The following is a 17,293-nucleotide window of genomic DNA, read 5'->3' on the forward strand; positions in this document are numbered from 1 at the left end:
GCACCACCTGCTCAGAAGGTGTTTCCCAGCCCCTCTGCCCTGAGAGCGTTAATTCCTCCCTTCTCCCCACCTCTGTCTTTCTCTTGTTTATTCATTCAGCGAGACTTGGACCGAGCATTTGCTCTCTGCCAAGCCCTGTTCTTGGGGCTAGGGATAAAGGATGAAGAGGTGAAGATTCTGCCTCCATTGAGTTGAGAGTCCTTAGGGAGTGACAGTGTCACTGCTGCTCTTGTGTGTGGTGGGTACAGTGTGTCTGGGAAGGGAGCATAACCCCCCTGGGAGGGGTAGGGACCGTTCATTTTAAATAGGAGAAGTTTGGGCTGGTCCTTGAGGCTCGAGGGGCATGGGGCAGGCAGATGTGCTGGGGAGGGGGAGTTCCAGGCAGAGAGAAGGCATGGGCGCAGGGGGAGTATGGCAAGTGTCTCTATATTGCCAGAGTGGGCTGGGTAGGGGCTGGTTAAGGTTGGAAGTGGTGAAAGGTGACACCGGACTGGCAGGCAGGGTTCTGGCCATGGAGGTGTTTGTTTGAAAATTTGGGTTTGGTCCTCAGCTTAGGTAATAGGGAGCCATTGAAGATTTTTCAGCATGAGAGTGACTCCAATTTGTACTAGGGCGGGGCATGGCTCCTTGCGCTTGCCATGAGCCATCCCTCTACAACCCCAGGAAAGAGGTGTTTCACATGTTCTCGGTATCCCCAGCACCTCTGTACCTACCACGTAGTCAGGATGAATCTATCAGGAATGGTCCCATGTACACACAGGATGGTGTGTGTCTGAGTTGCCTTTCTGCTGCTGCTGGTCATTTGAAGCTTTTCTATCCATGCTGTCTCTTCTGGGTTCTCGGGTAATCAGTAAGAGATGCTTTTGAGCACATTAGGAATGCTGGCTACTTTAGCATGTGCATGCAGATAGCCTATAATCTTAGCCTTTTAAAGCTTAAATTTTTTTTTTTTTTTGGAATAGGTACCATTAGGAGATACATTCACGTGGCAAAAAAAAAAAAAAGTTTTGGAATCGGTACCATTAGGTGATACATTCATGTGACTCAAAAATAAAAAACATAAAAAGGAATTCATTAAGAACTGCCCGTCCCCACCTGTTCTCATCCAGCTCCCTGTCCCCAAGTAACCACTTTTTTTTTTTTTTTTTTTGAGACGGAGTCTTGCTCTGTCCCCCAGGCTGGAGTACAAGCTCCGCCTCCTGGGTTCACGCCATTCTCCTGCCTCAGCCTCCCAAGTAGCTGGGACTACAGGCGCCCACCACCATGCCCGGCTAATTTTTTGTATTTTTAGTAGAGACGGGGTTTCACCGTGTTAGCCAGGATGGTCTCGATCTCCTGACCTCGTGATCTGCCCACCTCAGCCTCTCAAAGTGCTGGGATTACAGGCGTGAGCCACCACGCCCAGCCCCAAGTAACCACTTTTTATTGACTTTTATGTATTTGTCTTGTTGGGTTTATTTAAGCAAATACAAGAAGCTATAAATAAGATATATACTTATATCTGTCTATCTATGTGTCTGTCTCCTTTCCTATACAAAATGAAGTGTATTATTTACACTTTTGCACCTTGCCTTTTCAGTTAACAAAATATCTGGGCGATCTTTCCATGTCAGTACGCAGAGAATTTCCTCATTCATGTGGAAGGCTGCACAGTCTTCCATTGTGCAGGGTCACCTTAATTCATTTAACCAGTCCCCTTTTGACAGACAGTTGGGTCGTTTCCAGTGTTTTGCTCTTATAAACAATGCACCAGTGAATATCTTGGTCCATATGTCATTTTGTACCTATATGGGCATTATCTTGTTGGATATTTTCCCAGAAGTGAGATGATAAGGTCAAAACGTTAACTGCATTCGTATTTTTGATAGGTATTGACAAATTGTACTGGTCCTTTTAAAATACCGTGTCCAGGTCAATGAATCAGTTAGCCATAGACTGTTTACTGTATACCCATGGAAATGTATGGTTACGTACTGAAAGTGCTACCAGTGCCTTCATTGATCTTGCTCCCTGCTAAATTCTCAGCATCAGAAAACCAAATACCGCATGTTCTCACTCATAAGTGAGAGTTGAACAATGAGAACATGTGGACACAGGGAAGGGAACATCACACACCAGGGCCTGTGGCGGGGTGGGGAGGCTAGGGGAGGGATAGCATTAGGAGAAATACCTAATGTAGGTGACCGGGTGATGGGTGCAGCAAACCACCATGGCATGTGTACACCTATGTAACAAAACTACATGTTCTGCACATGTACCCCAGAAGTTTAATTAAAAAAAAATTCTCAGCATCTGTGAAGTGCCTGGTATATAACAGGAGGCAAAATACATGTTGGAGTTTTAAAGTTATTCTGTTGGGCACATTTGGATCATGGGGCTTTTTCCTATTGATTATGTTTCAGCTCCCCTATGATGTTTCTGTTGCCTCTGCCACCTCATACAAGTTACTCGGGACATGCTTCCTCTTTTCACTTGGCCAACCGTTCCTCATTCTTCAAGCTGCAGCCCACTTTTTCTGGAAAGCCCTCCTTTCTCCCTGTGCTTCCCTTATCATGGTTCTGATGACCCCAAGTTTATCCAGCCCGTCACACTCCACAACCTCTTTGTGCGTTCTTTGAGGGCAGGAGGCATTGCTTACCATAGTATCTCTAGTATCCAGCACAGCACTTGACATTCTATCGAATCTCATATTTTTTCAGTACATGAGTGGTAAAGTGGAATTACCAGTTGATAACCCCTTTTTATAGTTTTTTTTTGTTTTTGTTTTTGTTTTTGCATTTTAAAATCGAGATAGAATTCACGTACCATGAAATTTACCATTTTAAAGTGTACGGTACAGTGATTTTTAAAGTGTATAATACAGTGATTTTTAGTGTATTCACTGTGCTTTATGATATTGCCATTATCTAATTCCAAAACATTTCCATCATCTTCACAAGAAACCTGTTTCGCCAGCGCAGTGACTCACACCTGTAATCCTAGCACTTTGGGAGGCCAAGGCGGGTGGATCACGAGGTCAGGAGATGAAACCATCCTGGCTAACATGGTGAAACCCTGTCTTTACTAAAAATACAAAAAATTAGCCGGGCGTGGTGGCGGGCGCCTGTAGTCCCAGCTACTCAGGAAGCTGAGGCAGGAGAATGGCATGAACCCGGGAGGTGGAGCTTGCAGTGAGCCGCGATCACGCCACTGCATTCCAGCCTGGGCAACAGAGCGAGACTCTGTCTCAAAAAAATAAAAAAAAAGAAACTCCGTCTCCACTAAAGTACAAAAGAAATTAGCCGGGCATGGCGGCGTGTACCTGTAGTCCCAGCTACTTGGGAGGCTGAGGCAGGAGAATCACTTGAGTCTGGGAGGTGTAGGTTGCAGTGAGCCGAGATTGCGCCACTGCACTCCAGCCTGGGTGACAGAGTGAGGCTCCGTCTCTACAAAACAAATGGACAAACAAAAAACTGTTCGGATTCATTTCCCATTGCTCACCATCCCACCTTAATCTCCACTTGCATCTCCACCCCAGCAACAACTCTCTACTTTGTGTCTCTGGACTCGCAAATGGTCATTTAATATAAATGGAATCATACCATATGTGTTTTTTAATACCTGGCTTCTTTCATGTAGCATGTTTTCAGGGTTCATGTTTGTTGTAGCGTGTATAAGTATTTCATTTATTTTTATGACGGAATCATTTTATTGTATGGCAAAGTGCATATTGTTTATGCATTCATCAGTTGATGGACATTTGTCTCTATCTTTTGGCAGTTATGAATAATGCTGCTCTGAATATGCATGTGCAAGTTTTTGTGTGGATGTCATGTGTTCAGTTCTCTTGGATATATACCTGGGGGGTGGAATTGCTGGGTCATTAAATAATTTTAATATAGGCAAGGAGCTAGCATCAAAACTATATTGAACAGCTTGTCTTTTTGATCTGAGAATGATAGCTCAGGGCCGGTACTATGAATATTGCCCGTTATTCTGGCTTGCCCCAGCAGTGCTGGTTATTGAGAGTTATATTTGACAAACTGTGAGCCAGTAATCCTCTGTGACTCAGAGCAAATGTTGTCAGAGTTCATACGACAGTTTACTGAATGCTTCTCACTGTGCTAACTCCATGGAGATGCCAAAACACACAGGATACAGGACACAGCTCTTGCTCTAACATCAGAATTCATTTGAAATAACCCAAATATCCACCTACAACAAACGGATTAGGTAAATTGTGATAGAGCCATACAACGGAATACTTTATAGCTGTTGGAAAGAGGACAAGATCAATCTTTCTGTGTTGACATTGACTGATATCTGATAAAAAAAAAATAGATTACAAATTAGTATGTATAGGATGAGCCTATTTTAATAAGAAAAACCTTATGTTTATGTATGCACAGGCGACATCTGGAAAGATCACACACAGCAGACTGTCAACATTGGTGTCTCTCTAGGAGATAGGTTATGGAAGACTTCAGCTTTCAACTTTATATGTTTCTCTCTCTCTCTTTTTTTTTTTTTTGGAGACAGTTTCACTCTTGTCGCTCAGGCTGGAGTGCAATGGCGCGATCTCGGCTCACTGCAACCTCTGCCTCCCAGGTTCAAGTGATTCTCCTGCCTCAACTTCCTGAAGTAGCTGGGATTACAAGCGCCTGCCACCATGCCCAGCTAATTTTTTGTATTTTTAGTAGAGACGGGGTTTTACCATGTTGGCCAGGCTGGTCTTGAACTCCTGACCTCAGGTGATCCGCCTGCCTCAGCCTCCCAAAGTGTTGGGATTACAGGCATGAGCCACTGCGCCCAGCCTATATGTTTCTTTTTAAAATTTTTCTTACAGTAGGTATGTATTGCTTTTAAATTCAGTTAACTTCCCACAATTCTGTTTGGGGAAAAAACAACAACAAAAATAAAAACTTGAGATAAGAATTATGTCTGAACCACTAGATAGCAATGTAGGATATAATACCACATATTGGCATATGACTCAATGCAGATACATTTGTGGTAAACATAGTAGTTTACAAATGGTGTAAGTCCAGAGGTGAGAGAGTGTTTAGGTTCTAGCAATCAGGAAATCTTCATGAAGAATGGGACTTGACTTAGGCCTTAGAGGATGGGTAGCATTTATAGAGCACTTCACAGTTTATAGAATCAAAGATAACAAGCATGTCTTCTGTATTGACTACCGGCTTTGTGCACAGTCTTGTAAAAAGCACTCTACCTGTATTCTGTCATTCAGCCCCCACAGTCAGCCTGTGTGACAGATACTGTGGTGCCTCCTCTTTTACACATGAGTGAACTGAGGTTTACACAGACTAAGGACTCTCGTTGCTCATCAATGCCAGAGCCACAATTCAAGCTCCGTGTGTCTGACTTCACAGCCTGAGTCCTTTACTCTATTTTAAGGAGAAGGAGATGGAGGCCGAGAGAATTCAAGTCACTTGCCCAAGATGATACAGCTAGTAAATTGGTGAGCCAGGATCTGAACTCAGGATATTCCAAGTAGTCCGTCGCGTGTGTTCCACTGATCTTTCCTGATGTAGAGTCCAAACTGTTGAAACCCCTGGGGATGACAGTGGGGGCTGGGGGTTCTGGGCCACAGAAGTATGCCCCCTTTCTTGGAGATTCACAGAGCATATAAACTTACTAAAGTAGTATCCGTCATTTCTCAAGTCTGTGACCATCTCTTTCCAAGTAGTGCATAGTTACATTCCAGAGATCCCACTTTGTGAAATGCCATCTTCGTGTCCTTTAAGGAAGGCACAGGTTCGTGAAAAGCTTTCCATTTCTCTCTCTCTCTCTTAATAAATAAGAGTGCCAGCTGCAAGGTCTTGAGGCTAAAAGGGTGTGAGGAAAAATATTCGTTGGAATTACTAGAGTGTGATTTCTTGGATGGGTTTGGGGCCACATCTCTAGCCACTGACACATTTTCCTGACTCTTCCTTCTTTGGGACACATGAAAAAGCCTAATGGGGGATTGTATTTGCCACCGCTCTGTGACTTTTTGTTGCAGCAAGTCATGATTCACCATTAACAGGGTGTATGGGAGGTTACCTAATTAACCCTCCCATACTTCCTAAACTCAAATTACTCAACCTACACTCTACAGTGAGTATTAGAAGGATCCAAGTGCCATTACCTTTTGTTTGCTGTAATAGTGTCACTATTGTGTTTTCTTAAAAATTATGTAAAATACACGTAACATTAAATCTGCCATCTTAACCATTTTTAAGTGTGCCGTTAAGTAGTGTTAAGTGTATCCACATTGTGCAACCAATCTCCAGAACTCTTCAGTTCATTCCACATTTATTGAGCAGCTGCTCTGAGATTTTCAAGATACGCTCTCTGCTCTGTCTAATGGGGACGATAGAAAGGAAAACTGGTGGTTATAGTTCAGGATGGCCAGAGTGGTGAGGCGCTCATTAAGGGACTGGACTTGGGGGGCTTTTGGGCCTCAGAATGGGACCATGCTCCCACCTGGTGCTCCCAGGCTCCTCCTTTTCTGGCATCCAGTTTGGCTACTTGCTGATTGCAAGTAGTTTCTCACCCTATCAATCCCTGGAGAAATTGCTTTGCTCCCCAGAGCCCTGGGGAGGCCAAGTCTGCAGGTTTGCTTGTGCGAGAGCTGTGCTCTATAGCTGAGCCCACGTGGCCTGAGGTGGGGGTAGGGCAGGAGAAGGGCGCTGCTGCCAAAACCAGAACTTACCAAACCCCAAATCAACAGTTTGCCCAAATATAGTATCCTAGACTTCCCAGTCATCATATTTAAGCTAAATATACTGTCCTTCAGCTTGCAAGCTCAGCTTCCTCCAGGAACGACTTCTGTGATTATTCCTAAGTGCCTTTTCTTCATTTCGTGTCTAAAAAATGACCATGGTGACGTGGCCGAAGTCACAGATTAGGGGGATGTGTAAAACTAAACAGATTGCAGAGAACTGGCTCCAGGTCATATTTGATTTTGTTCATTTCCATGGAGACCTCTTGAAAGTGAAAGATAGGGCATTCTTATATAGTATATAGAGCTCCTTTTAGAAAAGATTTATTATGATGATTAACTTGCACGCTCTCCTTCCCTGGAAAAATAGGCTGCAGATTTGAGGCTCAGTTGCCTTATCAGGACATGCACCCTGATTCTCCATTTCTCATTGCCACATCACACAGGGCTTCTAAATAACGGTGGTATGTATGCATGACGAGTGCAGGCTTTGATTTAGATTGTCTGATTCTTTACCGGCTCCTGTACTTAACTAGATAACATGATGAAGTTACTTAACTGTGGCCATTTCCTTATCAGTAAAAGGGGATTGAAAATTCTTGTACCTACTTCAGTGAGTTTTTGAAAGGACCAAGTAAGTGAATAATGCATGCACGGCATCCTTATAGAACTTGATATGCAGTAAGGACTCAATATTATTTGTTCAGAGTACCTGAATATTAATTAATTCCATGAGTATTGCCTCTATCATTAAGCAGCCATTTTCTGTGCCTCTGATTTTCATATTATAGGTTGTGTACAGTCTATACATCCTGGTGCATCCATTCTTCTCCAGACATATCTTTTTTTTTTTTTTTGAGACAGAGTTTCACTTTGTCGCCCAGGCTAGAGTGCAACGGTGTGATCTTGGCTCACTGCAACCTCCACCTCCTAGGCTCATGCGATTCTCCTGCCTCAGCCTCCTAAGTAGTTGGGATTACAGGTGCCCGCCACCACACTGGCTAACTTTTGTATTTTTAGTAGAGACAGGGTTTCGCCATGTTGGCCAGGATGGTCTCGAACTCCTGACCTCAGGTGATGATCTGCCCACCTCAGCCTCCCAAAATAGTTTTTTTGTTTTTGTTTTTGCTTTTTTTGAGATGGAGTCTCACTCTGTCATCCAGGCTGAACTGCAGTGGGACGATACTGGCTCACTGCAACCTCCGCCTCCTGGGTTCAAGCATTTCCCCTGTCTTGGCCTCCCGAGTAGCTGGGACTACAGGCATGCATCATCACACCCAGCTAATTTTTGTATTTTTAGTAGAGATGGGGTTTTGCTGTGTTGGCCAGGCTGGTCTCAAACTCCTGACCTCAAACAATCTGCCTGTCTTAGCCTCCCAAAGAGCTGGGATTACAGGCATGAGCCACTACGCCTGGCCTATACCTTTTACACTCAAACATTGCTGCCTGGGCCACGAAGACTGTTAAGAAATGTACAGATTGGGCCAGGTGCAGTGGCTCACGCATATAATCTCAACACTTTGTGCGGGCAAGGTGGGTGGATCACTTGAGGTCAGGGGTTCAAGACCAGGCTGGCCAACATGGTAAAACCCGTCTCTATTAAAAATACAAAAAATTAGCTGGGTATGGTGGCGCACGCCTGCAGTCCAGCTACTCGGGAGGCTGAGACAGGAGAATCACTTGAACCCAGGAGGTGGAAGTTTCCGTGAGCCGAGATCGTGCCACTGCACTCCAGAGCCTGAGCAAGAGAGCGAGACTTTGTCTCAAAAACAAAAACAAAACAAAACCAAAAAAGTACAGATTGAGTGGGTTTGCTGAGGGCTTCTTGGTGACTTCTGAGCCCTACTTCTCCCTGCATGCCTGAGCCCCCAGCCCCCGGCTTTGCGCATGAATGCCCTCCCCCAAGAGCCACAAGCTCCAGAATTACCCCTCACCTTGTTCCTTCTCAAAGATCATATGGCTTCAGCACTGCTTACTGCTGTCTCCCTCTCCCACTGGGAAGAAAACTATGAGATTAAATTGAATGGAGATCAGCTGCTTGAAATATTTTATACTGAGTTGTGACCTAACCATCGTAACATGTTTAAAAATAATGGAGATTTTGCATTTTACATGTTGTTTTTGTTGAAGGACTTTCTTTTCTGTGTAAATACCACTTTTATAAGCAGATTTCCTATAGCTTTTCCACTTTACAAAATTGACTTAATTTTTATTCTGTTTTTATGCCTGGACACTATGATTTTTTATGGTTGTAATAAAAATGCACAGGCTGAATTCCGATTTTTTTTTCCCACTCAATAGTATATCCAAATATTTTGAGATGTTAGCATTTTTTAAAGATGAGGTTGTCCTAAATGCCTACCAGTAAGGGATTGGCTAGATCAGTTTAAAATGGTGACATAAATCTGTATGCAGTATCATAGAATGATGTCCAAAACATATGGTTGTGGTTTTTTTAAAAGCAGCTTACAGAATACCATATTGGTGCGAGCCTTTTTCTGTAAACGTTTGGATGTGTTTTATTTTTATAGAAAGATATCTATAAGGATGATCGTCAAAATAGCACCAGTGTTTTTCTCTGTCGTAGGATTTCAAGTAATTTTACTTTTTTTCTCCATGTTTATATCTGTCTATTCATATATATATATTTGTTTCAATGAAATGCGTATTATTTTGATGATCAGAAAAAGGCAATGTTGAAGTGGTTTTATTTGGGGAATGGAAAGATGGAAAGTTTGGATTAGTGACAAGCCCACTGCTGGGGGAGAGTTGGGGGGTTGGGGGCAGAAGCCAGGGCACAGGTGGAGGGTGGGAGTGGAAGTGGGAGAGTGAAGAGGGCAGGAGGAGGGGGCTTGAAAGCAGGGCAGCCAAGGGGTGCTGAAAAGAGAAGCCCACACCCTCGATCTTACAGATACCATTCCCATCGAATATAAATCAAAGCGTTACTTTTCAAAAGCCTTTTGAACAGTGGCTCAGAAGGTGAAAGTGAGGGTATTAGACCAGTCAGAGAAGGATACAAAAGCATCAGGAAAAACTCAAGTCAGGATTGACTAGAAGTTGGCCAAGCGCAATGGCTCACACCTGTTATCTCAGCACTTTGGGAGGCTGAGACAGTAGGATCCCTTGAGGCCAGGAGTTCGGGACCAGCCTCGGCATGGTGGCGTGTATCTCAGCTACTGAAGAGGCTGAGGTAGAAGGATCATTTGAAGCTGGGAGGTTGAGGCTGCGGTGAGAGCCGTGGTTGCACTCCAGCCTGGCCCACAGAGCGAGACCCTCTTTAAAAAAAAAAAAAAAAAGATTGACTCTAAAAATGGAAATGTAACTTCTTCTTGACATTGACTGCATAAGCCATGGATGAAATGGCCTGTGGTGAAATGGTTGTTGAAATGGTGAAAATTTGAAAACTTTTAAACCCCAACACAGTAGCCCACTGCTGCCCCATTGAGAGTCTGTGGAAATAAGTTACCCAGCCAGCTTTTGGGTGAGATCTGTTCACTTTGGTTTTCTTTTTTTTTCTCTTTTTTTTTTTGAGATGGAGTCTCACTCTGTTGCCCAGGCTGAAGTGCAGTGGCGTGATCTCTGCAACCTCTGCCTCCTGGTTTCAAGCGATTCTCCTGCCTCAGCCACCCGAGTAGCTGGTATTACAGACACACGCCACCATGCCAGGCTAATTTTGTATTTTTAGTAGAGACAGAGTTTCACCATGTTGGCCAGGCTGGTTTTGAACTCCTGACCTCAGGTGATCCACCTGCCTCGGCCTCCCAAAGTGCTGGGATTAGAGGCAGGAGCCACTGCGCCTGGCCCACTTTGGTTTTCAAAACCAAAGTGTGATGTCTTGCCTCCGCATCCCTTCCCAGGGGTGCAGTAAGCAAACAGGCGGTGGGGGCAGGGCTGGGTGGTAACGTTGAGGAGCTTCTGTGAAGTTCTAGGACTTGATTGCCTGGGAGAGCCTCTTGCTCAGGGCTGGTAGGCTGGGGTGGATGGTGTGCTGGGGCGGATGGTGTGTTCAGGGCTGGCAGGTTAGGGTGTATTCCTGCTGTCCCATGGAAGATGGAACTGTTGCTGCTGGTGGCCTTATCAGCACGTATTTAAACTTGATATATGCAAAGGGTAGGGGCAGGAGAACCCAGAAAATTATAAATTACAAAGCAATGATAAAAAAGAAGAGGAAGAATGACTAATTGTTATTTATTGAATACCTGTGATGTGCTAGGCCTTGTGCTAGATTTGACCTTCTAATCCCACTAGTCCCCTCCACAGTCCTCTTTATGGATTCTATCTCTGTCTACACCAAGCAACTGAACAGCTCCGTTTCAGAGTTAGTGAGGGCAGAATTGGGATTTTGACACAGGTCTTTCTGAATCCAAAATCTGGACTCTTAACTATTGTGCTTTACTACCTCTCAACAAAGAGGTACAGGCAGCGAGTGCTTCAGGTGTGAGGAGGAAGCAGCCAAGATGGTAGAATGGGGAGGAGGAAGGAGGAGGTGAGGCTGGAGCAGGCTCTCAAAGGAAAGCCAAGGCAGATGAACAAATGGAAGGCAGATTTGGGTTGCTGGAGTACAGGCAAGAAAGGACATTCAGAGAATCAAAGAAAGCAGCCACTAAGTATTCTGCTACACAAGTGTTCCTGGGCCAGATTGCCTTGGGACATGTTAGGCTGTTTCTTGACTGTTTCTTGACTGTTTCTTTACTGCAGGACTTGTCAGTGCCTTCATATAGTATTAATGAGTTATGTATTTCTCTACCAAATACATTTGTTGATCTTGGAGAGTATTTAATGGAATAATATCCTTAATATATCCTTTAGGACATCCAAGACTATCATATTAGTTTGAAAAGTTGTGATAATCAAATGTGGAGAGGGAGGGAGGTTTAGGAACGCCAGATTAAAGAGGTTAACATTATCCTTTAAGCAGCAGCAGGCATGGAGGGGCTGTGGTGTGTGTGTGCATGTTTGTGTGTATATGCCTGGCTGTTCTAGCTATGGATAGTGGGAGGGGAGGAAGGGGGTTTGAGTCTTGAGGCTGAGAATCCAGTTAGAAGTCTCTCCTACAGGCTAGTGACAAAGAGAATATGAAGCTCTTAGCAGCATCGGGAGTAGAGATGATGGATTTAATAAAATAGTGAAGGAAAAAGCCAACAAGGGGCTATAAGGAAAGGTGGGGAGTCTTGGACTGCAGCCTGGGACATAGGCAAGTATAGAGCTTTCTCCTGGGCACCAGGTTTGGCATGCTGAATGGGAGTTAATGACGCACTATCTAGGTAAAGATGCAGCCTCGCACCTCCCATCCTGGGGAGAAAGATTCCAGCAGGAAAAGTAGATCTGAGTGTCACTGGAATAGAGGTGGCTGCTATAGCAGAGATTTCCAAGAAAGCAAGAAGAGCTGAGGCTTGCACCATGGGCCTGGAGGTGAAGCCGTGTCCCAGAAGCATGGGGAAGAATCCATGGATGCAAAGGTGGATGGGAGCAGCTGGAGGCAGCCCGTCGGGTTTGTGGCTGAGCTGCCAGGGAACAAAACAGGTCTCTTGCCTCCTCACTGCACTTTTCTCCCCTCTGCTTCCTCTTAGTAATATATGTACAGCCATTTGAGCTTTACCTATTTGCATGGGCTGTAGTAGAGCTGCAGGTAGCCTTCCTAGCAGGTGTGGCCACCGAATACCCAACAGGTTTCAGTCTGTTCTTGTCCCCCTTGCCTCCGCAGGGTAGTGAAAGGGCTGGGGAGACTGTTGCTCTTGTCTCAGGGCTGTCCTCTCTGCATCCGTGCTCCCTGGGCTTTGCATGGGGGAGCCGGGAGCCTGTCTCTCTTTAAGGCTGGAAGCCAGGATAGCTGCTTGGTACTGCTGGCTATCTGTGCCCTCTCCTCTTGCCTGGACTCAGTCTGGGGCAGAATGTGGCCCAGGGCCTGCTTGTCAGCACGTGGCTAGGGTTTCCGTGTTAACGTTCCCAAATTGGGATCTCAGAAGATCAAGTGTCCGTGTTGTCTGATCATGCTGAGCCTTCTCGAGCGGCCAGCTGCAAACCTTTCAAAGGGCTGTGTGTAATTGGCTTGGGAGATGCTGCGGGGGACTGAGAAGGGGACAAAGAAGTTAGTTTTTAAAAGGAAAAAAATAAATGAACATAACAGTCTTGGGCCAATTGGGTGGGACATGGTGCTTGGGCACATTGAAACCCCTTCCTTTTCCCTTCCTATTTTTCTACTTCCAGAGGCCCCTTTGGCTAGCGCCGTACTGACCCCTGCAGACCCCCTCTGTGTAAATACAGCCTCTGTCTCCCACCCCCTTCTTCATTATGCATTCCTTTAATCTGACCCATCTCCAGGTTGCCAGCTGGCAGAGACTCAGCAGATTCCAAACCCCAGCTGGTGCCAGAGTGTTTACACGGGCCAGGGAAGCTTGGCAGACAACCTGCCCCCAAGCTACTCAGCTGTAGGAAAAGGTAGAAAGACTCCTGGAGATAAGTGGCCCGTTTGTTTGCAGACTTTCCCTCCTCCCTCATTCACCCTCCCCTGCATGCCCACCCTCACTCCAGTTGCTGCTCTATCCTGAAAACGTTAGAAAGAATCCCTTTGTGAAAGGGAGGTAAATGGCTAGGGACCAGCAGCGTAATCCCTTCATCCAAGCGACCCTGTGTGGCACTCTGAGCACATAAAGGTAAAGATCCTTTGCCTTCCGGACTGAAACAGATCAGATATTAATTAGGAGACAGTATTGGTTAGTATAGAGTCAGTCTCCATTCATAACGGATATGGTTTTCCAAAATAACAAAAAAAGCTATGTGATCAAGTGTTCATGAAGCCAGGACTCATACTCGTCACTGCAGCCTGAGGCCAGTGGTGTCCTCAAGATCCTGTATTCAACTCCTCCTGCCTCAGTAAAGGCCCCCTTGAAAAACTCAGGCAGGAAAGTGGTCGTTCACCGCGGTGGTTTATCTTGATCTGAGTTTGTGAGAAGCCAGTCCCAGGGTGTCTTGCCTAAAGAAAACCATTTCTGATGCTGGTTATCAACAGTGTTGGTCCTTTGGAAATTAGATGGCCCATAAAGAGTGGCAATTTGTGTGCCTCCCATGCGTTTCATGAGGGATAGTACCAGGATGTGTGTGGAGGGTAATTTTGCTGGTTTAAAGTGTCCTGTTTGGCTGGGCATGGTGGCACACTCCTGTAATCCCAGCACTTTGGGAGACCAAGGCAAGTGGATCTCTTGAGGCCAGGAGTTCAAGACCAGCCTGGCCAACATGATGAAACCCCATCTCTGCTAAAAGTACAAAAATTAGCCGGGTGTGGTGGTGCACACCTGTAATCCTAGCTACTCGGTAGGCCGAGGCAGGAGAATCACATGAGCCCAGGAAGTGGAGGCTGCAGTGAGCTGAGATCTTGCCACTGCACTCCGGTCTGGATGATGGGAGTGAAACTGTTTCAAAAAATAAAATAAAATAAAATGAAAATAGTGTCCCATTGCCAGCGGTTACATTGATGAGGTTAATTATTATCATATGGTATTAGTATTAAGTCTTTTATTTGAGGAGCATATCTACATCAGTCAGGGTCCCAACAGGAAACAGGTGGGGTAATTGAGGAGCGGTTATGTAGGCACTATTAACAAGGGCGTGGACTGGCTCAGGGGAAACAGATAAGGAACAGTAAAGCATTCCAAGGCTTGCGAACGTGGGGAGATATCCCTAAGCTTGAAGGGGCTGAGGATAGCACGGATCTAGAGCTAAGAGGGAAGGGAGAGAGAGGAAATACCACTGAGAGCTGTGGTTGAAGGGGAGGGGCTGGTGCTTTGGTGGAGGCTTGCAGTCACTACCAGAACTGTCCGGCAGGAAAGGAGCCAGGTGATGAATACCCCTTTCATGCTGTCTCCTGTTCTGCAGATTCCACCGGAAGCCCACTGAAGTACTCCTCAAAGGTGAAGCTGTCTGTTCTGGGACACAGGGTAGGATGGAGCACTGTGCAGTCCAGTAGAACTTACAGATGCTCTTCTGCCTTCTGTTTGAATCCTACCTCATATATGACAACAGGCAATCAAAGGGTGGCAAAGCTAAATCGATGTCCCTGAAATACTACCATCTCTGAGAATAGGACTTTTGGACAGACGTTTCCTGATTGCAATAAGCCAAATAGTGCAACACATCTAACTTTAAGCTACTTTTGCCCTGATTTCTGGGGAGAGTTAGAATCACCCTTGCTTCTTAAAGTGGTCGCACATTAAATGCTTCCACTTCCATCTTTTGGCTGGTTCAGATAATATTCAAGCACCACTTAAACCCATTTCCTTCTCTTGCCCCAGTGCTTTGCACACTAGCCCTCAGGGACCAGGAGGAGTTTCTGGTGCAGCATAAATGGGATTCTAATCACTGTGTCTAATTGCCACTAGTCTTTGAATATCTGTATCCAACAGGAAATGGCTTTCTTGACAGTTTCACATGCAGGAGCTTGGACTCACATATCTGTTAGGTAACTGATAAAATTTAATTGTTTAATTATGAAATATGAGATGGTTTTTTAGAGTTTTGTGGCTGAAAAGAGTTTCAAATGTTATGTTACAATGCTGCCTCCTTTATACTTTGAGAGAGACAATCATTTCTTTATCTTGGTTTGAATCATTGTGGGAAGCAAAGCTTTGAAATGTGCACCATGCTGGAATAGATGATATCCCCATTGATGAACTCAGGAGACAGCTGATTTTGGGCAGCTTTTGGAAGGAAGGAAGGAAGGGAGGGAGGAAGGAAAGAAGGGAGGAAGGGAAGGAGGGAAGGAGAGAAGGAAGGGGAGGAAAGCTTTAAGGGGTCTGAGGGCCAGATACCCGTTCTTCCATTTTAGACTGGTTCATTTGGAACAAATGGGCACAGCTGAGATCTGAAGTTGGACCACACAGTGGACAGCCCCTGTAAAGCTGTCATGACGATCCTAAGCTAAACGATTGTATCTCTAGGCCTTCTCCAGGCCTTTCTCAGTGCCATTATGATTCTGTTCTAACCCTCACCTGCCCCCTTTTATCCACTTTCTGTACATCTTTCTGGCTCAGCTCAGCCCCTTCCAGAAATCTTCTCAGAGGAGGTCCAGAAATCTCCAACCCAGGGCACTAACAGATGTTTTTTGGGTCTCTCCTTTGTGCCAAGAACACTGGGGGTATGGAGATAAATAAAGACATGGTCTCTGCCCTGGAGGAAGCAAAGGAGCTTCCACTTGCCCTTTGCATAACGCTGTTCTGATCTGTGACATGTCTTGTCTTAAAATGAACCCTTTGTGCACCAAGGTCTCATTTTGATCATTAGATCTTAGGCACGTTGTTCAGGTAGCATGGTGATTAACAGTGCAGATGTCACGGTCAGATGGATCTGGGGTTCTAGTCCTGCTTCTGGGGCTTATTAACTGTGTGCCTTGGGGCATGTTGCTTAAGCTTTTTGGGCCTCACTTTTCTGCACATTAGGGCCGCTGGGAGCATTAAGTGAGATCATTTCTGTAAGTGTTCAGAGCAGTTCCTGGCAGGTGATAGAAGTTCAGTGAATAGTAGTAATGTAGCAGTTCCTTATAGAGTTGGAGGTTAGATGAGGTAATCCTGTTTGGCGTTTAGCACAATGCCTGGCATTTCATAAGATCTCACACGTTAGATGTCATTGTCGCTCCTTGCAGGGTTGCTGAGGATTATTTGAGGTAATTGTGCAAAGTGCCTTTACCTTGCCTGGCTTGCAGTAAATATTCAAAGAAGAGTGGTTGGTTTTATTGTCTTTGTGATAACGAAGTTGGACTAGACGTATAGCCTGACTCTGGATTCTGGCCCTGAGCCTTTGAGAGAAGGAAGTGGATGTTGTAATTTTTTTCATCTCCAGTAGCATTTTGCCTTGCCTAGAGCATGTGCTCAATATTTTGTGACTGAAGAATTGATTTTTAAAAATTTTTATATTTTGTTGTGTAGGGACAGTGCTAAACAAAGACATATTACTAGGGTGTGAAATTGTCTTACCAGCCAGCTTTGTGCACATGAAGAAACACACCATACTTGTAATGCTTTCCGTGACATACCTGTTTAGAAAACCCGGTGTGGCCATTGTCAGATCCGGAATTGCCCCATGGTTGTGGGCAGCTGTCACTGTGGCTGTAGAACATGAACGTGGATCCTGGCCCATGGCCAGGTGCTTATCTACATGTCTGTGGGTTCTGATTCTGAACTCTGTCTGTCCAGCCGATGCAGTAAAGGCTGACAGGCTGAGAGGAGACCGGAGGCCTCCCGTGGCCCTCCACCCCTTTGGCACCCTGACAATTCTCCCCCTGGGAACGTGCAGAACAGTCATCCCTTGTAAATCCGTCCAGGTGGCCCTGCCTGTCCCTCTAGAGAAATGAATGAAAGTAAAGTCACAGCTGCTGAGAGTGGCAGTGTAGCATCAGTTCAAAAGAATTGATTAAATAGCAGAAAATTTCCCAGCCCCTTTGCGAATATAGTGGAGGGAGGATGTTAATTTTGTTTTTACCTCTCTCCCCTCCAGCTCCTCTGAAAGTACATTAATTTATGGGGTGTTTATTGAGCATCTTCTCCATAGCTGGTGTGTGTATCATGACAAGGTGTCTAAACTGCACAAGCAGCAGGGGTC

The 17,293-nt window shown here is 45.2% G+C and overlaps 1 protein-coding gene across 1 annotated transcript in view; it reads left to right on the forward strand.

Moving 5' to 3' along the window:
• Positions 1-17,293, forward strand: part of TRAM2 (translocation associated membrane protein 2) — an 80,646-nt gene that overhangs the window by 12,379 nt on the left and 50,974 nt on the right.

This window comes from Macaca mulatta, chromosome 4 (assembly GCF_049350105.2).
Source record: "Macaca mulatta isolate MMU2019108-1 chromosome 4, T2T-MMU8v2.0, whole genome shotgun sequence".
NCBI lineage: Eukaryota > Metazoa > Chordata > Mammalia > Primates > Cercopithecidae > Macaca > Macaca mulatta.